The sequence below is a fragment of the Aulostomus chinensis genome, chromosome 3 (genome assembly GCF_037954235.1).
Source record: "Aulostomus chinensis isolate RoL2024-O1b breed Wild chromosome 3, RoL_Achi_v1.0, whole genome shotgun sequence".
In the NCBI taxonomy this organism is placed as follows: Eukaryota; Metazoa; Chordata; class Actinopteri; order Syngnathiformes; family Aulostomidae; genus Aulostomus; species Aulostomus chinensis.
In genome coordinates this window covers 11,699,747-11,717,567 of record NC_141322.1, presented here as the reverse complement: position 1 = coordinate 11,717,567, position 17,821 = coordinate 11,699,747, and positions in this window count along the sequence as shown.

Below are 17,821 nucleotides of genomic sequence, written 5' to 3'. Positions count from 1 at the left end.
TAATTACCCATTGTACAATATTAGGAATTTTTGTGTCTACCACAATTGAGGATCTGATTAACACTCGCATTTCCACAGGGTCAACACCACGCACTGCGATGTTAAAGCGTCATGGCCATGTCTCATAATTGCTGTTTAAAAAACTCAAAATAGTTCTCACTAAGATTGAAGTGCAAGTACACACACTTAGATAAGCGTGAATTACCATGCAAGCTGTAAGATCCTTAAAAGGGTGGAACGTGTTTAACCATGAAGTTATGATTAAAACCCTAATGAGTGATGCGGAGTATATGAACACACATTTAAACGCCAGAGAAATCTGTCCGCTGATCAAATGTAATAAAGCTTTACGCAAGATCTTTATGTCTTAATTCCTCATGCCAGAAGCAGACAGAGAATCCGCTACTTGGTGGTAGGATTTGATGCACAATCTGTCCAATACATTTGAGACGGTGGTTTTGAGGTTACACATTATGTTCTGTAAGAAGAACACAGAGCGGATCTGTTGAGGAGGAAAGGCATTGAACTCAAGTTAATAATGAGACAGGGATATCCGAAACCTGTATTTTAAACACAGCTTTATTTCAGCGCTGAAGTCATTTATTCCTCATTTGTTCATGACAGACACTCAAAGCGATGAAGAGTCTTTTCACTCTCTTCTGGGTATTTTCCATCGTGACTCAACTCCTGCAGATCCGTTTAACCTTTTGCACTCCAGATGCAACGAGGTGATTTGTTTTGCCAGTGAGGTGCTGCTATGCATCAAACCTGCCTGATGTTCCTCATTCCTGTCCACACAAACACACACGCACGCACACACACACACCCTTCTGTGGCGTATTTATTGTGCTTTTTCAGTGTGGGCACCTCAGGCAGTTAGAGTCCATGAGCGTAACCAGGCAGATGCATCACAGTTGCACATGTCTAACTCCATCCAGACACTCCCTGTTTCTGTCTCTTGCTGCATGTTCTGCTCTCTTTCCTTAATTCAGTCCACTTGTTGTTACATAATCAGATTAAAAACAATATGTTTGACAAATTACCTTAATCATTTGACACATGATGATAAATACAAACAATATGCTCCAGCACTTCCTTCTTTCAATAGTGAAGTAGTTGCATATTTGAAGAATATTTCTCTTTCATGCAGGGAAATGTCAGACTAATAATCAATGTCCTGACACCAGTGAGGAGGCTCCAAGTCAAACACAAGCAGGCTGATTAAATCATGACCATAACAGGAAATTGGAGGTGGAAATCAAGCTCGGTGCTGAGGCGAGATGCAGAGCTCTGAAGTCTGGCAGTCATCAGGGGGAGGATTGATTGTCTTGGATACAACACAATTATCTCAAATTACCTAGACCTTTACTCTTCTATTCTGTCATGTTTGGCTTTCATAGACAAATTTTAATTAATTCAACCAGACTTTTATTTGTGGCTCATTCTCTAAATCAAGACGTTTGCACTTACTGGCTTCAGCTTTTTATGGACATGCACGCTCTCCGTATTGTCTTTCGCCACACACCCGGCCAGTTATGTGTGTGTATCAACATGCAAGCATGCATCCATGCAGGCATGTGAGCCAACACTTGGTTTGAGCTTTACTGACCAATATACAGGTGTGAATATGTGTGTGCGTGCCAGCAGACACGCACAGTCCTCTGCTGTAATGGCACCGACGTTTCCTGTAGGGTTCCCCTTCATCCTCCTCCTCTTCCTCCTCCTCCTATTCTGTTTCTGACAGCAGATTGGACAGGAAACGCCTGCCTAATGGGAAAGATTAGCTAAGCTTCTGCCAGCTGCTGAAGAAAAGTGAGAAGATGCAAGAACGTATGGAAAAACACGCCCCCGCTATGCTGGCAATGTGTATTCATGAATAATGCTTCAGGTACTGTTGCCTGTAAGGTCATCAACATGTCAGTTTTTACACTAATTGTGTTTCTTAAAATAAGACTAAAGGTCAGACGCACTAACACATTAGCACCCGTGTTATTTTGTTGCAGCCAAAAACATAGCATGCTATGGAGGCGACTGCATTTGTCCTGTCGCAGGAGCTCAGAATGACACGCTACACATGTCCTACTCATGCAGTCATGACAGGGGTGAGGGAAAAGTAGGATTTTTGTGCCAAAACATGGTAGGAGGTGGTTTCTGTTCAATCTGCAAGAAAAATTGTCCGTTTTTTAAGCAGCTGTGGTCCAGATTAGTGTTCGGGTTGTGGGAAGGGGAGAAAAACAAAAGAAGCAGTCTTCCGAACATCAGTTTTACTCATTTGTTGCATGTTAAATGGAACCTTTACTTTTGTTTGCCTTTGTTAAGCTTTGTCATCCTCTCTCCTACGTATAGATGCCTGCTACATTATTGAGTTGATTTCATAATCACACAGATTGATTGCTGTAGAATTACTGCCCTCTTTTATTGGCATTTATGTCTACTTCCTGACTAATGGGAACAAATGTGATTTATAGCAGCACATTTCGATTTACTTGAATTTTTTTTCTGTGGGAAAACAAACCATACCCAGGCAAACGTTGATGAACACGTCAACTGATTGGAACCAAGGCAAACAAAAAAATAGAAGTAAAACAGGGTGCCTTCAAACATGCAGTAGAGTTGCGGAGACAACCACCCAAACTCAGTAATTAATTAATTTCATTACAGCAAAAATAATAATGACATTCAACGTCACCATTCATGGCACCGTTAATGTCTATACCGACTGCTGTTGTGAGTAGATGAGGGGACATTTTACAATAAAGTGACCGTCAATATTTTTCTAACAAAATTCACAACAAACTATCCAGTAGTTGATAAGATATTTCAGTCTAGATGTGCGCAGGCAGACAGTCGTAGGTTTATGATCTCACTTTCTGAGATATTCATCAGAGATTTCTGTCACTGACTCTTTAATGCTGAATATAAAATAAACATGGCAGATAGATGTGCAGATCAAGACAGAATTAAAAAAAAAAACGTTTTAATGGTTGAATTAAGGAGAAATATTGCCCTCTTGCTGCTGAGCTCCTTGTAAAACTGTGAGAGTTATGCGGTACTATCTCATAGTGCTAGTTTGTCATCATAACTCTGCAGGGTTTAATGAAAAGTCCATTTTTTGGTGACAGTTATGTGCTCGTTTATTGGCACCGCCTAATAGGAGCCGGTGTGTCTTTGGCAACTTTGCATCTTCGATTAGATCTCGTTTCTCTTGGAAGAGATTATCAATCACTCCCGCATGTAGGTCAAGCTATGCAGACAAAAGCTGCCCTTCACTTTAAAAAAACACATATTTCACCCTTTTCGAGCAACTGCAGATTTTGACTCCTTTCCAACTGCACGCTTCATGTAATGTAATTCGGTGAAGCCTCTGCCAAAAACAGTGGGTGACAACAGGCCTGACTCGAACTGAGCTGGAAAAAGTAACTGTTTTTCATTCTTTCTCCAAACAGATTTTACAGCCAGCTTAACCCTGTCAAAAATCTTTGTATCATGTAACACAAACAACAGATGTATCGAATGTTCGAATCTTCTTCTCAGCACCTGACATTTAAAACAATTAGACTGAAACAGAGAGTTAATAATAGAGTGGAATGTGGAAATGCAATTCAGCTTTGTCATAGCAGAAGCATTTGATTTGCACCTGGGATAAGCCGTTTGCGCAACCTTCACACCCTTATGACACTATTTGTGAGTGCATACATTTGTGTGTGTGTGTGTAGACAAAGAAAAAAACAGCATTAGAAAAAGAAAAGGGGACAACACCTGAGGGCTAAAGCGTATCATAAATATGGCGACATCAGCAAAGCAATGTAAATCAACAAAGGTGCCTTTTTGTGGTCAATTTCTTGAAGCCTCTTTCGTGAGATCTTCTTGCCTTAAAATTTGTTCTTACATGTGATTGACTTTTTTTTTTTAAAGTAACTCCTTGCTCCCAACACGTGCCAGCACCTGACATTTCAAACAATTTCAACAAGTGGAACTGTCAAACACTCAGCATTGCAAAGAATTTACTGTTACGGGAGATACAAAAAACCGTCAGATCTCTGTCTGTAAGACTAAATTCAGGGCACACTGAGTCTTTTGTATGATGAATGAATGAATGACGCCCTTAGTTCAGCAACATCACAGCAAAAACCTACCAGAAAAGTCTGTAGGTGTGTTGGTACTGAAAAACAGGTTTGAATCCTATTCTGTTTATAACATTGCACTAAACACCATTAAGCCAATGTCATCACTTCATAAATCTTTAACTAAGTTAGCCTTAAACTAACAAGACTTTCCCTGTATTGATACCATCATTATACAGTACATTTTTGCCCGATAGTTAACAGCCTTTCAATACCCTTTGAATAGTGATAAAATAACCTTTTCTCAATCTTGAAACCCGCCGCCTGTGGCAGATGACGTAGTCTCTGTGGGAACAAGGGCCGGTACTTCAGGGTTTCTGGTGCAGCCGGCTGATATCTGCTACAAGACTTCCTTGTTCTCTCCTCCTCTTATTGTTTAGAGTCCATAGAGTAACTTGAGACTTGCAAGGAGCTGAAAGATGATGAAAACAAGCTGATTGCTTCAGAAGCAGTCACTTAACACTTTCAAACAATTGAAAATCACTAAAAGGGCTTTGTTAAATTGTCAGACTACACACATTTTACTGACTTTGCTTTTAGGCCAATGGGTTCCGTTTCTTTCCACGATGGGCAGTTTAAGTGGATGGATACAAATTCAAACAGAACAGAGAAACCTGAAGCTTCCCTGTCCTGACATTTGCTCCCTTGACTCTGTATTTATATGCAGAGTGTATTTAGAGATTCACTTTTTCTAAACTAAAAACCACCAGGAATATGTTTCAGTTGTTGTACAAGGAATTTTGTGTCAAGGATCCTAATTTTCCCAGTCATTGCTTGATGCCATGTAATTTTAACATCAATACCATGTAATGTGGTGTTTGGAGTTTGTTTCTTGTATTTCTGTGAGAACATTTTGCCGTTTTCTCTCTGTTTCTCTGGGACAAGCTGTTTTTTAAGGGCTCCCTCTCTCATTTTGCAACCGTCTTTTATTTTCTCTGTGCGCAGTTGCTTTTTCAATCACCCAACAACCCTCCTGCATGTCAATGGCCTGGTTTCAATCAACCTGCAAAGCATTAAGGCCTCCTTAAACACTCTTCTCTCACTATCTGGTTTACAGGCCCATGAGTCACAACCAGAAAAGACTGTTGTGGTAACAGACAGCAACAAGTCCATCGTTTCTATTTTCTTTTGCCCGACCTGATTTATCATGAAATAAGATTTCTCTTAGAATAATTGGGAGGCTCTTGCTGGTGTAACACAGCCACTGATGCTTGATATTACACTCTGGCAAGATGACCCGCTGTTCGGAACACTGACGTTCATTCACAGGGCTCAGCTGCAGAACGATGCACAGACAGATGGGAAATAAGCCATCATTACTTACTATTGCTCGTTTATCTTTAAACGGCTGCATTTAAATGCAATTATCTCTATTGCACAGCCCATCAAGACGGGACAACTTAGGACATCTGTGTATGTGCTGCTGAGCCTGGGAGGGAACATTTAGATGATGTTCCTCCTATTTTTCTTGGTCTGAAATTACTATATTTTCCACTCTTATGCCCCCCCCCCCACCCCCCGACACGCTCACACAACAGATGTTTTTATGTGTACCGTGTTGTTTTTACAGCTTTGAAATAGTCACGGTCCCCTCTGATAATCCATCTAATGCCCTGTCATGTTCAGCTTCAGACCATAACTTCATGCTTGTTAGAAGACTGACGTGCCATCTGTAAGAAAAGCCTATGTCAAGTTAGCCACACTAAATATGTACGATATCTGTGCTGAAATATTTGCAGCTGGTAGATAGCAATAGCTACATGATCGTAGCTATAGCGCAAGTGAAAGACCAAAGACAATCCAACTTCTTAACTTTTAAAATAGCAACCGTTTGAAAGGAACACCACTTGCTTCTTGTTAACTTGCTGGATACATGACGAAAAGTCACAACAAGTTGTAAGGGGCCAAACTGCCCCCTACCATTTCGGAGGTGAACATACTTTGGAGAATGAATAAATTCTTAACTTGTTCATCAATACTGGGACAACAACAGAAATCCAGTTAGAGCAAAGTAGCTTAGCCTCAAATCTAGCAGGAAATTTGTCTCAGGCTGGCTTGAGGTGGACCAAACGTTGAGAACTTCTGTAATCATCACATCCATCCTATGTGATCAGTTAAATAACCCATTATAATGAGATAATGGTATTAAAATATCAATTACGATACTTCCTCTCTTGACTTCAGTAAACATTATGACTAACTTCAGAACTTGTGGCCAAAAGCAATCAGACTCCATTGTAAAGAGATGGGAGCCACTCTGAAGCAGCATTAATGAGCTGTGCAGCATCTATAGAAACGCTTAACCAGCCACACAACTCACACAATCTACTGAAGTGTATGTGTGTGTTTGTGTGTGTTTGTGCAGTGACGTGTTCAGTGTGATGACAAGTGTGTTGAGGCCCCAACCTGCAGGCTTCTTCTGACACAAAACAACCCAGCCAGAGGGAAGCCAACAGTCCTGGGCCACTGCAGCACAGGTGCAGCTTCGCTGGCTCCCCCAATAAAATCTGGTGGGGGGAAGGAATGGGGGGGGGGGGGGGGTAATCTGACCCTTTGACACTCAAACAAAAACAAACATTGAGTTGTGCACAAATGGTGGCCATGCTTGTTCTTTTTTTTTTTTTCTGTCCGCCCCAGAATTTTCACAGGGCAACCTTCCTTCACAACACCACAAAACAAAGAGAGGAGTGTGAACTGCGGGCAGAATACAGGCAAACACGGCTTGTTGTGACGAGTGTGTGATGAGTGAGTGACCGTGTGTGGTGGACATTCCTGATATTGAGCCTCCGCTGCTATTTTTTTCTTGGCCGGTGAAATGTTTTGAGAAGAGTGGTTCCCCACCCAGGCTCACCTGTTGGGCCATGACAACCAAACAAATGGCTTCCATAGCTGCTCACAGTGCCCTTTAACCCCTGAGCTTTGAGTTGCGCTTGTGGGGGGTGGGGGGTGGGGGGTTGCTGTTTGAGAGGGCTTGCTGGTTCAATAACATCTTTTCCCCTGGAGCAGCTAAAGTGTTTAGCTGTTTAACACCTGTGGCTTCATCCCATGAGCTCCGTCACAACTGCTCACATCATCCATGCATCCGCACACGATATGCAGTTGTTTGTTGAGTCTTATTCTCTCTGACAGTTTATATTTAAGATTTCTTTGAGGTGGGCAAAAACTCTCTTTCGAAAGGCTAATCAGATGCTAAAGAAACAAATGCACAAATAAAACGTGTTTTTTTTCCCTCCACTAAGGAGATTCATTTGAACATTAGCAGGATTACACTAAATCTACAGGTTTCAATGAAAAGTGGTACTTATGACAGAAGAGTGGCTGTGCCTCATGCTCTCTTCAAACCATTAAGTCAGAAGTAGAAATGAAAAAATACAATAAAGCATCACAGCCAATTTCACAGAGATTGCTTTTCTTATTTTCATTATAATTTAATCTCTCATAAAGTGCATTTTAAATAATTGTGTACTACAGTTCAGCTCTAAATAGCTGTAGCTGTGCGTGATGGTTGTGTTTTCTCTGCGTGAACTGATGCGCTTTCATGAGCCTCATTTGTAGTCCGAACACTTTTTTCTTTTTACCTCTGCAGGGTCATTTGCTGTGAATTTGCAGAGTTGATAGTAACTGATGGTCTCAGTTGTTTTTACCTTGTTCTCCATGGCAGAACACATTCCTTCTTCTACACTTTGCAGTGCCTCAATTTCACACTTGGCGAAATTCCTCTCATTTTCATTGCTGTGTTTAATGGTGTGTTTCAGTTGTGTTTTTGCTTACAAATGGTTAATCAAAGGAGTATCTATATAGATTCAACCTAAAAGATTGGAGTGGAAGTCCTTCTCCCAAAAAATGTGTGTATAGAAGGCCATTTATACTACACACATGTGTTTTCTGTCTGTGTACACACTGTTCCAGTCGTGAATCAACAGGTAGTTTTATGCAGCTAGCCCTGAGATTAAGTACTCACATCACTCCTCTGAACAGTAAAATCTGTCATATGTACAAAATGTTGCAAACTCAGATGTTTGTACGGCTTGAATTTCAAATAATGAAGTAAACATATGTAAAAGTGATCCCCGTGAACAAAAAGTCTGCTCTGAACACTTAACTTTAATCCTTTTTTCTTCTTTCTCTATATACCATCATCTTCTCCCGTGAAGTACAGGGATGCTACTTTTTAAACCTGGTTTATTCTTCTGTATCACATCAACGTAGACGCCACTGCATAGCGCATACGCCATCAGCGAGCAGTGACTCTTCTGAAGTGATCTGGCGAGGTCACACTACAATTACTGTACATCGGCAAAATGCTATAGTGAGGCTTCGATGATGCTGTGTTGAGTTTCTTGGTGCACGACATATATGTGATGTATTTTTTGATACATGATGGAGATGGTGTGGAAATAACTGCCTCACAGAAGGATTTTTTTTGGACTTGAAGGTTGTTTTGTTTTTGTACTTGAAGGATTTTTTGTTGTTGTTGTTCTTGAAAGATTTTAGTTTGTACTTGAAAGGCTTTAGTTTGTACTTCCATAGATCCATCCATCCATCCATTTTCTTCCTCTTATCCTGTTAAGGGTCGCAGGGGGGCTGGAGCCTATCCCAGCGGCTTTCGGGTGGCGGGTTCACCCTGGACAGGTCACCAGTCCATCACAGGGCCAACACATAGAGACAGACCACCATTCACACTCACAGTCACACCTACGGTAAATTTAGAGTATCAATCAGCCTCGTCCCCTCTTGATGTCTTTGGACTGTGGGAGGAAACTGGAGTACCAGAGAGAACCCACACAGGAACAGGGAGAACATGCAGACTCCACACAGAAAGATCCTGTGCTGGAGCCGGTGCTTGAACACGGAATATTCTTGCTTTGAGGCGACAGTGCTGACCACTGCACCACCGTGCAGCCTAGTTTGTACTTGAAGGATATTTTTTTGTCATTGAAGAAATGTTTCTTTGTATGTGTAAAACATGCTGTGTTTGTTTCTGAAGCACAATGTATTTGTTTGATAGGTACGTTTCTTATTTGCAAAACAAAATGCATTAGTTTGTGAATGATGTTTCGTATTTGCAAACCACACTAAGTTTGTCTGGGAATCGTTGGGTGTGAGTAAAACATGTTTTGTGTGTTTGTGAGGTTTTGGCATGATTTTAACTCCATACTTCTTCCACTGACAGTTGCAGTGCGTGTGAGTGAGAGGTGCAGGGGAGCAGTTGTTAACAGCAAAGATTCTAGTAGCGTTCAGATTTCATCCATCAAGTTATTAGTTTCAAATTAAACTGAGCATTTTCATTTCCAATCAAATCATGCAAAGGCAAAGTTGTGCTCTTGACGTAAAATCTCCAATCCAAGACCGAGACAAGACTGAATACAAATTGAAGTGTTTCCAAGGAAAGACTGAAACCTTTACAAAGTGATGTTGAGACCAAGACCTGTCTCGAGCACTACAGTACAACACTAGAGTAATATAAACGATGACGGCGTACACGTTTCCTTTTACATGCTGCTCTATTGTCCACAAAAGAAATACTGAGCAGGATTTGAGCATATCGGTCCCCTTTAAGGACATGCACATCTCATCAGCCTGTGAGAGGGTGAAATAAATCCCTCCACACTCACGCATGAGTGGTTTCTATCTGAGGCAGATATTCACTCGCATACTGCATGACAAACAAACCATGTAAATATTTATATGCGCAGTGAATACAAAACTGATATAATTTGACATTCATTATTATACGGTATTAGATGTCTTTTGTGTTCAAATAGCATCACACCAGTAGAAGCATGTCATTTGTGCCACAAGACTGTTCTGCTAGAGGCTCCGACAAAGAGCAGCACCTGCCTGAGGTTTGGGAGCGAGTGGAGCGTAATACCTTGGCTTCAGAGAGGGGATGTGTGTGTGTGTGTGTGTGTGTGTGTGTGTGTGTGTGTGTGTGTGTGTGTGTGTGTGTGTGTGTGTTTGTGTGTGTGTCGGGAGTGATCAGGATGAAGCGGGGCTAGCATTAGGTCATCAGTTCTACTGGCGTCTCTCCAGCTTCTGGGCTTGACTGGTGCAAACATGTCCACATATGGAGGTTCTTGCTGCTCACAAAATATTTCATATGAAACAACACTTTGCTCTGAATTGGAACCAGAAATGTTTTTTTTTTTGGGGTTGTATTGGATCAGAGGCCCGGCTTAGATTTTTAATATGCTGTCAGTTATAAACGTTAAAAGTGTATCACACGATTAGAAAGGTGATTTTAGAATAAAACTGGCCTGAGAAAAGAAAGAATAGAATTGTTGTTATTGTGGTATTCCCTTTTACTCTGCAACAAAAACCAGAATGCAGAGAACTCGTTGACACTGAATGAAAGAACTGAAAGAAATCGCAGAAACATGTTGGAATAAGAGCGCAGTAAACTAAACTGTCAGTAATTTCAGCACTACTTGCCATCTGGTTTAACTCTTCAGATCGCCATATCCCTATGCAACACACATGCATACACAACCAACAGCCCCAGTACATAAAATGTATCAATACCTTCCACTGAAGCTGCTACGTGCAAATCTGTGCTGTGTGTCAGCGAAGGAGGTTGTGTATTTTGAGAGTGTATTGGGAGTACAGCAGGTCAATAAATATTTGATGACAGTGCCACCTCTCCTCAGCGCCCAAGCAGATGATCTCCTGACCTTCAGACACCCAGGGCCCGATAAATTATTAAGAGCAGAGCTGTCACTCAGGAGTGTCGAGCCAACTCCAGGTGGAATAGAAGAGGGTGGGGGGGGAGCTGCTTGTGATCACATCTCAGCCACATGTCACTCGCTTAGACGTCACCTGCTGATTGGATGTTTCCACGATAGGAGGAGGGGGAGGTTCTGTAAACTCAGCAGAAAGATCCGTTTGATAAAACGCTGCTGCAACAGAGACGAATGAACTTAAGGCGAATACATTTATAGACCCAACACAAAGTGTATGGTGGAAAGCTGAGCAGGGCTCGACTGATGAAGGATTTTTGGGGCAGATGCCACAACTAATTTTAACTAATTATCCCCCCCCAAAAAGTGATCATCAAACACTTGGAACACACTGAATAGGTGACTAGGATTGTCACTTCACATACTGTAATAACTAGAGCTCAAACAACTTTATCAAAAACTCATGACAAAGAAATGCAGTACAAACACTGTACAGAATGACAAGATTTTATAAATTTGATTATTATTATTATTAGGATGATGATGATTATAATTACTGAAAAAAACAACTTCACTGGTATTTTAATAATTGTCAGCCGATATTATCGGCCGAACACGCACTATCGGTCAGACCCTGTAGGAATGCTCCAGCTTGCCAAATGGCACCAAGGTCTTCTGAGAGACTTCTGCTTCATATTGTTGTTGTATTTTGTGCTTTCATATCTGCCAATACTTGAGTGTGAGTTTTTTTTAAATCATATAAATTGTTCCTCTGGATTTTACACGCGCTGCAGATTTCCTGCCGTCCCAAGGCTCTGTGCGGTGCAGCAGACTATTGAACTGATTGTGACCTGCGAGGCTTTGTTTGGGTGGAGCCTGCCAGTTTCCCCACTCAGCTGTTAAAAGCTGCTGTGTTTGTGCGAGCCCGTATGGATTAATCAATGAACGCGTGCGCTCGCAGACAGCCATTTAGCAGTGCCGTCTACCATCTTTAAATGTTTGTGTGTGAATGAGAACAGAGTGTTTACCGGTGTGTGCTTGTGTGCCTCTGTTTATTGGCCTATTTGTGGCCCTCTGTATGTGTATCCATCAGCGTTTCTTAAGGCCAGTGGTCCAGGAGGCTTCCGCAGCCCAGAGTGACCTTTTTGCATGAGTGTGTCACATATGATACTTCCTCAGTCCTTGGCCAAACATCACTTGATCCCTCATCCAGCATCCCAGACTGATCCCCTCCATCCCCTGTATGCCTTTCTTCACCACCGCCACCTTCCCACCGCCCTTCCCTTCTCACCACTCTGGACTTGAAGTTGCCACCCCACCCTGCTCTCTGCTCCGTTACTCCCAGCAACAACTGGGCTCAACTTGCACCTGATCTGCACTTTTGCTTTATTTGTCTTTGGCTGGGTGCTATAGCTGGGTGACACAGGACCAGGGCCGCCCCTCTCAACAGTGAAAGCACAGTCTCAGAAATTAATTAATTAATTCTCTCACAGCAAGAAGGTTGCGGGTTCGTGTCCCGGCTCCAGCACGGGATCTCTCTGTGTGGAGTTTGCATGTTCTTCTGGAATAGGCTCCAACCCCCCGCAACCCTTGACAGGATAAGTGGTAGAAAATGGATGGATGGATTCTCCATGCCACTCATCCTGCTCCAAGGGAGCTGGAGACAAGCCCAGGGGTACACCCTGGACAGACAAATATTCAGCATCATATTTGCACCAAAGGGCAATTTTGATTCTGCAGTTACATCTTGTTTCCACATTCGGATGTTTCCAATACATGTGGAAGCCGTTCATTTTTTATGGAAATCTCTTTGATCTACAATTTGTTTGCAAATCTCCTCCCTCTTTGCTCAGACTGATATTTGCAAATGTTTTACCATCGACCATTGAAAACCACTGAAATGTACTAGCACAAATAAGTCAAGTGCGCTAAGAGACTTTTGCTGTCTCGGACATGTTCCAGGCAGATATTCTAAATGTCTAGAACGCCACGCTCAACAGACGTTTAGGCCTGCCAGGGGCATATTGTGGATATTATTGGAAGTTCTACGGCCAAACATTTGTATGTGGAAACAAGGTATTGATCAAAAGCTACATCCACACTGATAAGAATACATTTAAAAACTGAATTCAAAACTTTGTTCGGTGCATATTTGTTCTTGCCTCAGCCATGCTGTTAGTGAAAGGTTACACATTGGCAGGGTGAGGAAGTCCATACTTTTCATACACTGCCTACATCATGAAAGTAAGCAGCCTTATAATGTGGGTTTGCCACTAGTACCACTAGTATCACTAGTACCACGAGTACCACTAGTACCACTAGTACTGCTTTGTCCTACTCTATCTGTTGCTACGCAAACATTTTTGCATACTGTGTGTTGGTATGATGAGAGCATCCTCCACTTTGGGCTCTGTATTTGCTGTTTGGTGGAAACAAGTCGATGGGGTCGTTCATGTCCGTTACTGGTTGCCTGGAGTCTTTCCTCATCACCCAGGTCATTTGTTGTGTTTCGATCAGGGCGTTCAACCTTTTTTTTTTCCCCATACCTTTGGACAACCAAAAAACTAGTAAAGAAAAGGGCAGCAACCGCTATAATTTGACATGCAGTATAGATTAACCTCCAATAGTCGATATGATGAATCAGTGAAGGATGGGTCAAGACTGATGAGACACGATTAGAAAATGGCGTCACTGACTGCATCATTTTGAAGCATAGTTAGAGGTCGGTGTTTTTGGAGTTTTAGTTATTCACCGCACACACAGCGAAAGAGTGTGCTTTGAAATTAAACTTAGAACTGAAGTAGATGCTCCCTACCATGTATGTTTTTAGTTGGCAGGAGGAGGCCAGAACACCTGGAGAGAACTCACACAGCCATTAGAGAACATGCAACCTCCACACAGAAAACCTGCAGGCACTCAGCAATGATGTGAGGACCGCCACCACCACCATCCCGCTGAGACAGAGATGCACTCAATTGGTGTGTGACAGTACAAAGTTCAAATAATTTTTATGATGCAGTTTAAGGACTGGTAGTTAAAGGTAGTCAAGGTTCTGTGTGAAGTTCAAAGGACAAGGTCAGTTAAGAGTGGAGCTGAAGATGAGAGCAAAGCAAAGGCTGGAGGCATGCTGAGTTGATGGACTGGCCCTGGACTGACTGTATAGTACATCAGTCTAACTTGCTGCACTTGTTTGGCAAGTTCATCATTATTATTCACATTAGGAAAAACAGTATATTAGTAATACTTGATCTAACCATTGAGCAAATTACTTTATTGATCCTTTTAACTGCACAATTTCCTTAAAGTAAGTCAGTGAATCCTTAATGTCCTCCTCTCACTGGCAGTTTGTGTGTACTGCTGACAGCAGGTCTCAGCCACGATAAGCAAGGACATCAGCAGGGCATTTCATTTTCTTAGTGAGTGAGTTAAATGCTGCCAGACCCACCTAATCAGATCTCCTGAGATCCTGATTGGTTTAGCTCTCTTGAGTGACAGGTGACATCGCTGGATCTTGAAGGGGAGATGCTTGTGAGAAGAAGTGGATGTGCTGGGCTGATACACAACAGATTGTTCCAGATGTCATTGTGTGGTTCAAGATTCTGCTTGGATCTGACAAACTTCAATAGGGTCCAGAGTCCAACAAAGCATTTTTCCTGAGACCAGGGTATCTTTTTAATTGTTTGCAATGGGAGCATCTGTTTTTGTGCTGGGCTACAAAGGCCAGAAGCGTGACAAGAGACTGAGCTTTTTTTTTTTTCTGTTTGCAGTGGGTTGAAATTTTTTTTTAAATTCCGTTAGAAACATTTACTTCATAGATGAAATCATTTATTGCAACAAAAGGAATACAGTTTATTGGCTTGGCGCTGACGTCTCCACTCTATGATTCTACTTGGGTTAGCCAAATAGGATGCTAAGCTAAACTGGGTGACCCAGAGCAGAATCCTGTGGGTACATAAAGTAGGCACTGTAAAAGCCTGCTCTTGTCACTGATCAATACAAAAGACCAACCATCACATCCTACATGTACAAGTACTTAACAAATCAACGGAAGAGCACTTGGTCAGATGAACCCACAAAGACCAGTGCGGGTCCATCTTCTCTCTATCTGTGGTTCACCATTAAAGTGATACTTCACCTAAAAAGTTTTTTTCTTTTTAAAATAATCACAAATATGTGTGTTGAGTTTATGCGGATGTTTTTCCTTTCTGTATCCGTGTTTGGGACTCCAGAAGTCAGAAAGAACCAGCTGTATATATTAAGCTTGAAGCTAGTAGCGTCTCTCTTAACCAACTACTAAAAACAACAAAACTGTCCAAAAACTTCAGTTTACAAGCTCTCAAGCATCATCTGGTATAAGCCACATTGTCTCCCTCCAGCTGGATGCTTTGCAATCTAGAAACACTTTGATTAGATAGCAACTCCAGTTTGGCGCTACCATGAACAAGGGTGGGTCAGAACAAGCAAGTTGGTTCAACTGAATGTGCAAACTGGTCACGCTCAGTCACGTGGTGCCAGACCGGAAGTGCGACAGTTTGTTTTAGTTAAAATTAAAATGTTTGTGGATTGCATAGCTGTTGATGCTCAGTCACACTACTATCAACTTGGACAAATTAGGTTTCAGGTCACTTTGAGGATTTACATTTATTCCACTGAGATCCGCTGACCCAGTCCAGTTTGGTGACATGACTTTTTTACCAAGATGCATGAGCCATCTCTTATCAACTGGTCTGAAGTCTGGTTTGCGTGCTTGAAAATGGCTTGAAGTCATACACACATACTTGTACAGTACTAGTATTCTTGATTTAACCTCAGTCTTACAGTAGGTTGCTTTCACACCAGGGCTGTTTGGTCCGCTTTGAATGGACCAGAGTTAATTTCCCTCAAACTCTGGTGAGGACCAAAAAAGCAAACTCTGGTCCGCCTGAAAACTTGGGTCTCAGTTCGCTTGCAAGTGAACCCTGGTGCGGTTCACTTTCAGTGGAGAGTGCAAACAGACCATCCAGCGAAACAAAGAGAGGACATGAACCAAAGAGAGGAAGTGAACAAGAGGTGAAAAAACTGGTTTGAAGGGGATGGATTTCTGTTTTGGGTTGATGAGCTGGGTTTTCTTCTTCCTCATGTTTTTTTTTTTCTTTCTGGTCAGTGCCGGTTTAAGGCCCTGTCCCAATTGAGATGCTGTTGTAACTGCGTGTCATTGTCCAGATGGTTTGGTCCACTTTCAAAAGTGCAGTATTAAAGTGAACCAAACCAAATAAATGCATGAAATTTTTCAGCATGCCCTGCCCAGTCGAACCGAGTCCCCTGGACTATCCTGGTGTGAATGCGCCCTTAATGAGGATGCAAGTTTGGGGTGTACTTCCATCATACAGCCATATCTGCTATCTCAGCTATGGGTGTCAAGGGAGACATTCTGCTCAGGACTTGAATTCTTATGTTTCTCCTAAGTGAAAAGACACTCTCTGCTTCACTGCAATGGTTTTTCCAGTGACTGGACACTCGCCTACAGCAAAGCTCTTTCATGGAGGCGAACTGTTTCTCAGCTGTCAGCACTTTTTGGGACAGTGCATCCACAAAAGCTGAAGCTCAACAACTAATCATGCACTCCAATCTCTTGTATCTGGCAGCGAAAATTAAAACATATTTCATGTTTCTCGCTATCTGCTGGGACTATAGCATAATTTTTCAGTGACTGTGTGTCTGGCATCTGGAACAAGGCAGAACTTTTTTTTATAAAAGATCAGCAAAAAATAACCAGCCTTATCATTTTACCGCCATCAACACTCAGCCAGTGAAATATTGTCAAGTGAAAACACAGGTGCTGAATATGACTGATATTCATGATCCAATGTCTGTCTGTTTTCATAACCTGCATGGAAGACGTACAGCTGGAATCAGTCTCTTTGGCAAATGATCCCCCCACTGCTCCATTTCTTGCTTTATTTCATGTATCATGTATCTCACCCTCATGGTGTCTGTCTAATTTAACACATCATCACTTCTCCAGTCTTCATGTGTACAGTTTCTCATCTACTGTCTCTTGTCATGCTTCTTTTCTCTTGTATCTCAGTAGAAAATTAACTTCTACATCCTTTTGCTGTGACAGTGTGGCTTGTCACTATATCATGATCTGTGTGTGTGTGTGTGTGTGTGTGTGTGTGTGTGTGTGTGTGTGTGTGTGTGTGTTGCAGTCAGTTCCACCGATGAGGTTTCAAATTTCTCCCAGTGAAGAAACACTTACTTCACAATTAAACTACCAACTACCAACTCGGACGAATCCCCTAACATTTATCTGCGACTCTGGTCTTTGGATCGAGCCTTACTTACAGATAAATAACTGAAAGAATTCTCCAAAAGAAGCCATGAATAAGGATTCCAGCTGTCGGGGACTGATTTCCAATTAACAACGGTGACCTCTTGATAAATCAAGTCATTTTTCTGTTCCAAGTTCTCTGCAAGAACTACTTCCTCTCTGACAAGTCATGAGAGCACCAGAAGATGAATCCAAGAAACAAATTTCATCTTTTATTTCAACTGGAGGCTGTCAGAGACAAAGCGACGGAGAGAGAGTCAAAAAGAATTTGGCGGCTGTAATGGTGAACTTTTCCCCAGTTCCACCTGGCTGTGACGGAGGGATTTTCAGCCACGATGGGCCCCTGGGATCTGGTGCTCAGTAGAGCGGACAATGCATATGGGCTGTGGTTCTGAGTGTGTGTGTGTGTGTGTGTGTGTGTGTTTATATGTGTGTCTAGAGAGACAGCTGTCCAGCTCATCTTCCCCCCTTGTGGCCTGCCTCATTTATAATTAACCCAGATGACCAGGTGGCTATGTCCCTCTGTCCCTGCCAAGGCATGCTTTGTTCTGACCTCTGAACTTCTATCAGACATTCCTCGGCTCATGTTTACTGCTCATGTAGTGCTTGGTTGACTAGACATTTCAGCTCCGCTTTTGGAACAGTACACTGTGGATACATAATGAAACATTTTCCAAAATGGAAACCATCACATGAGCACTTCCACGATG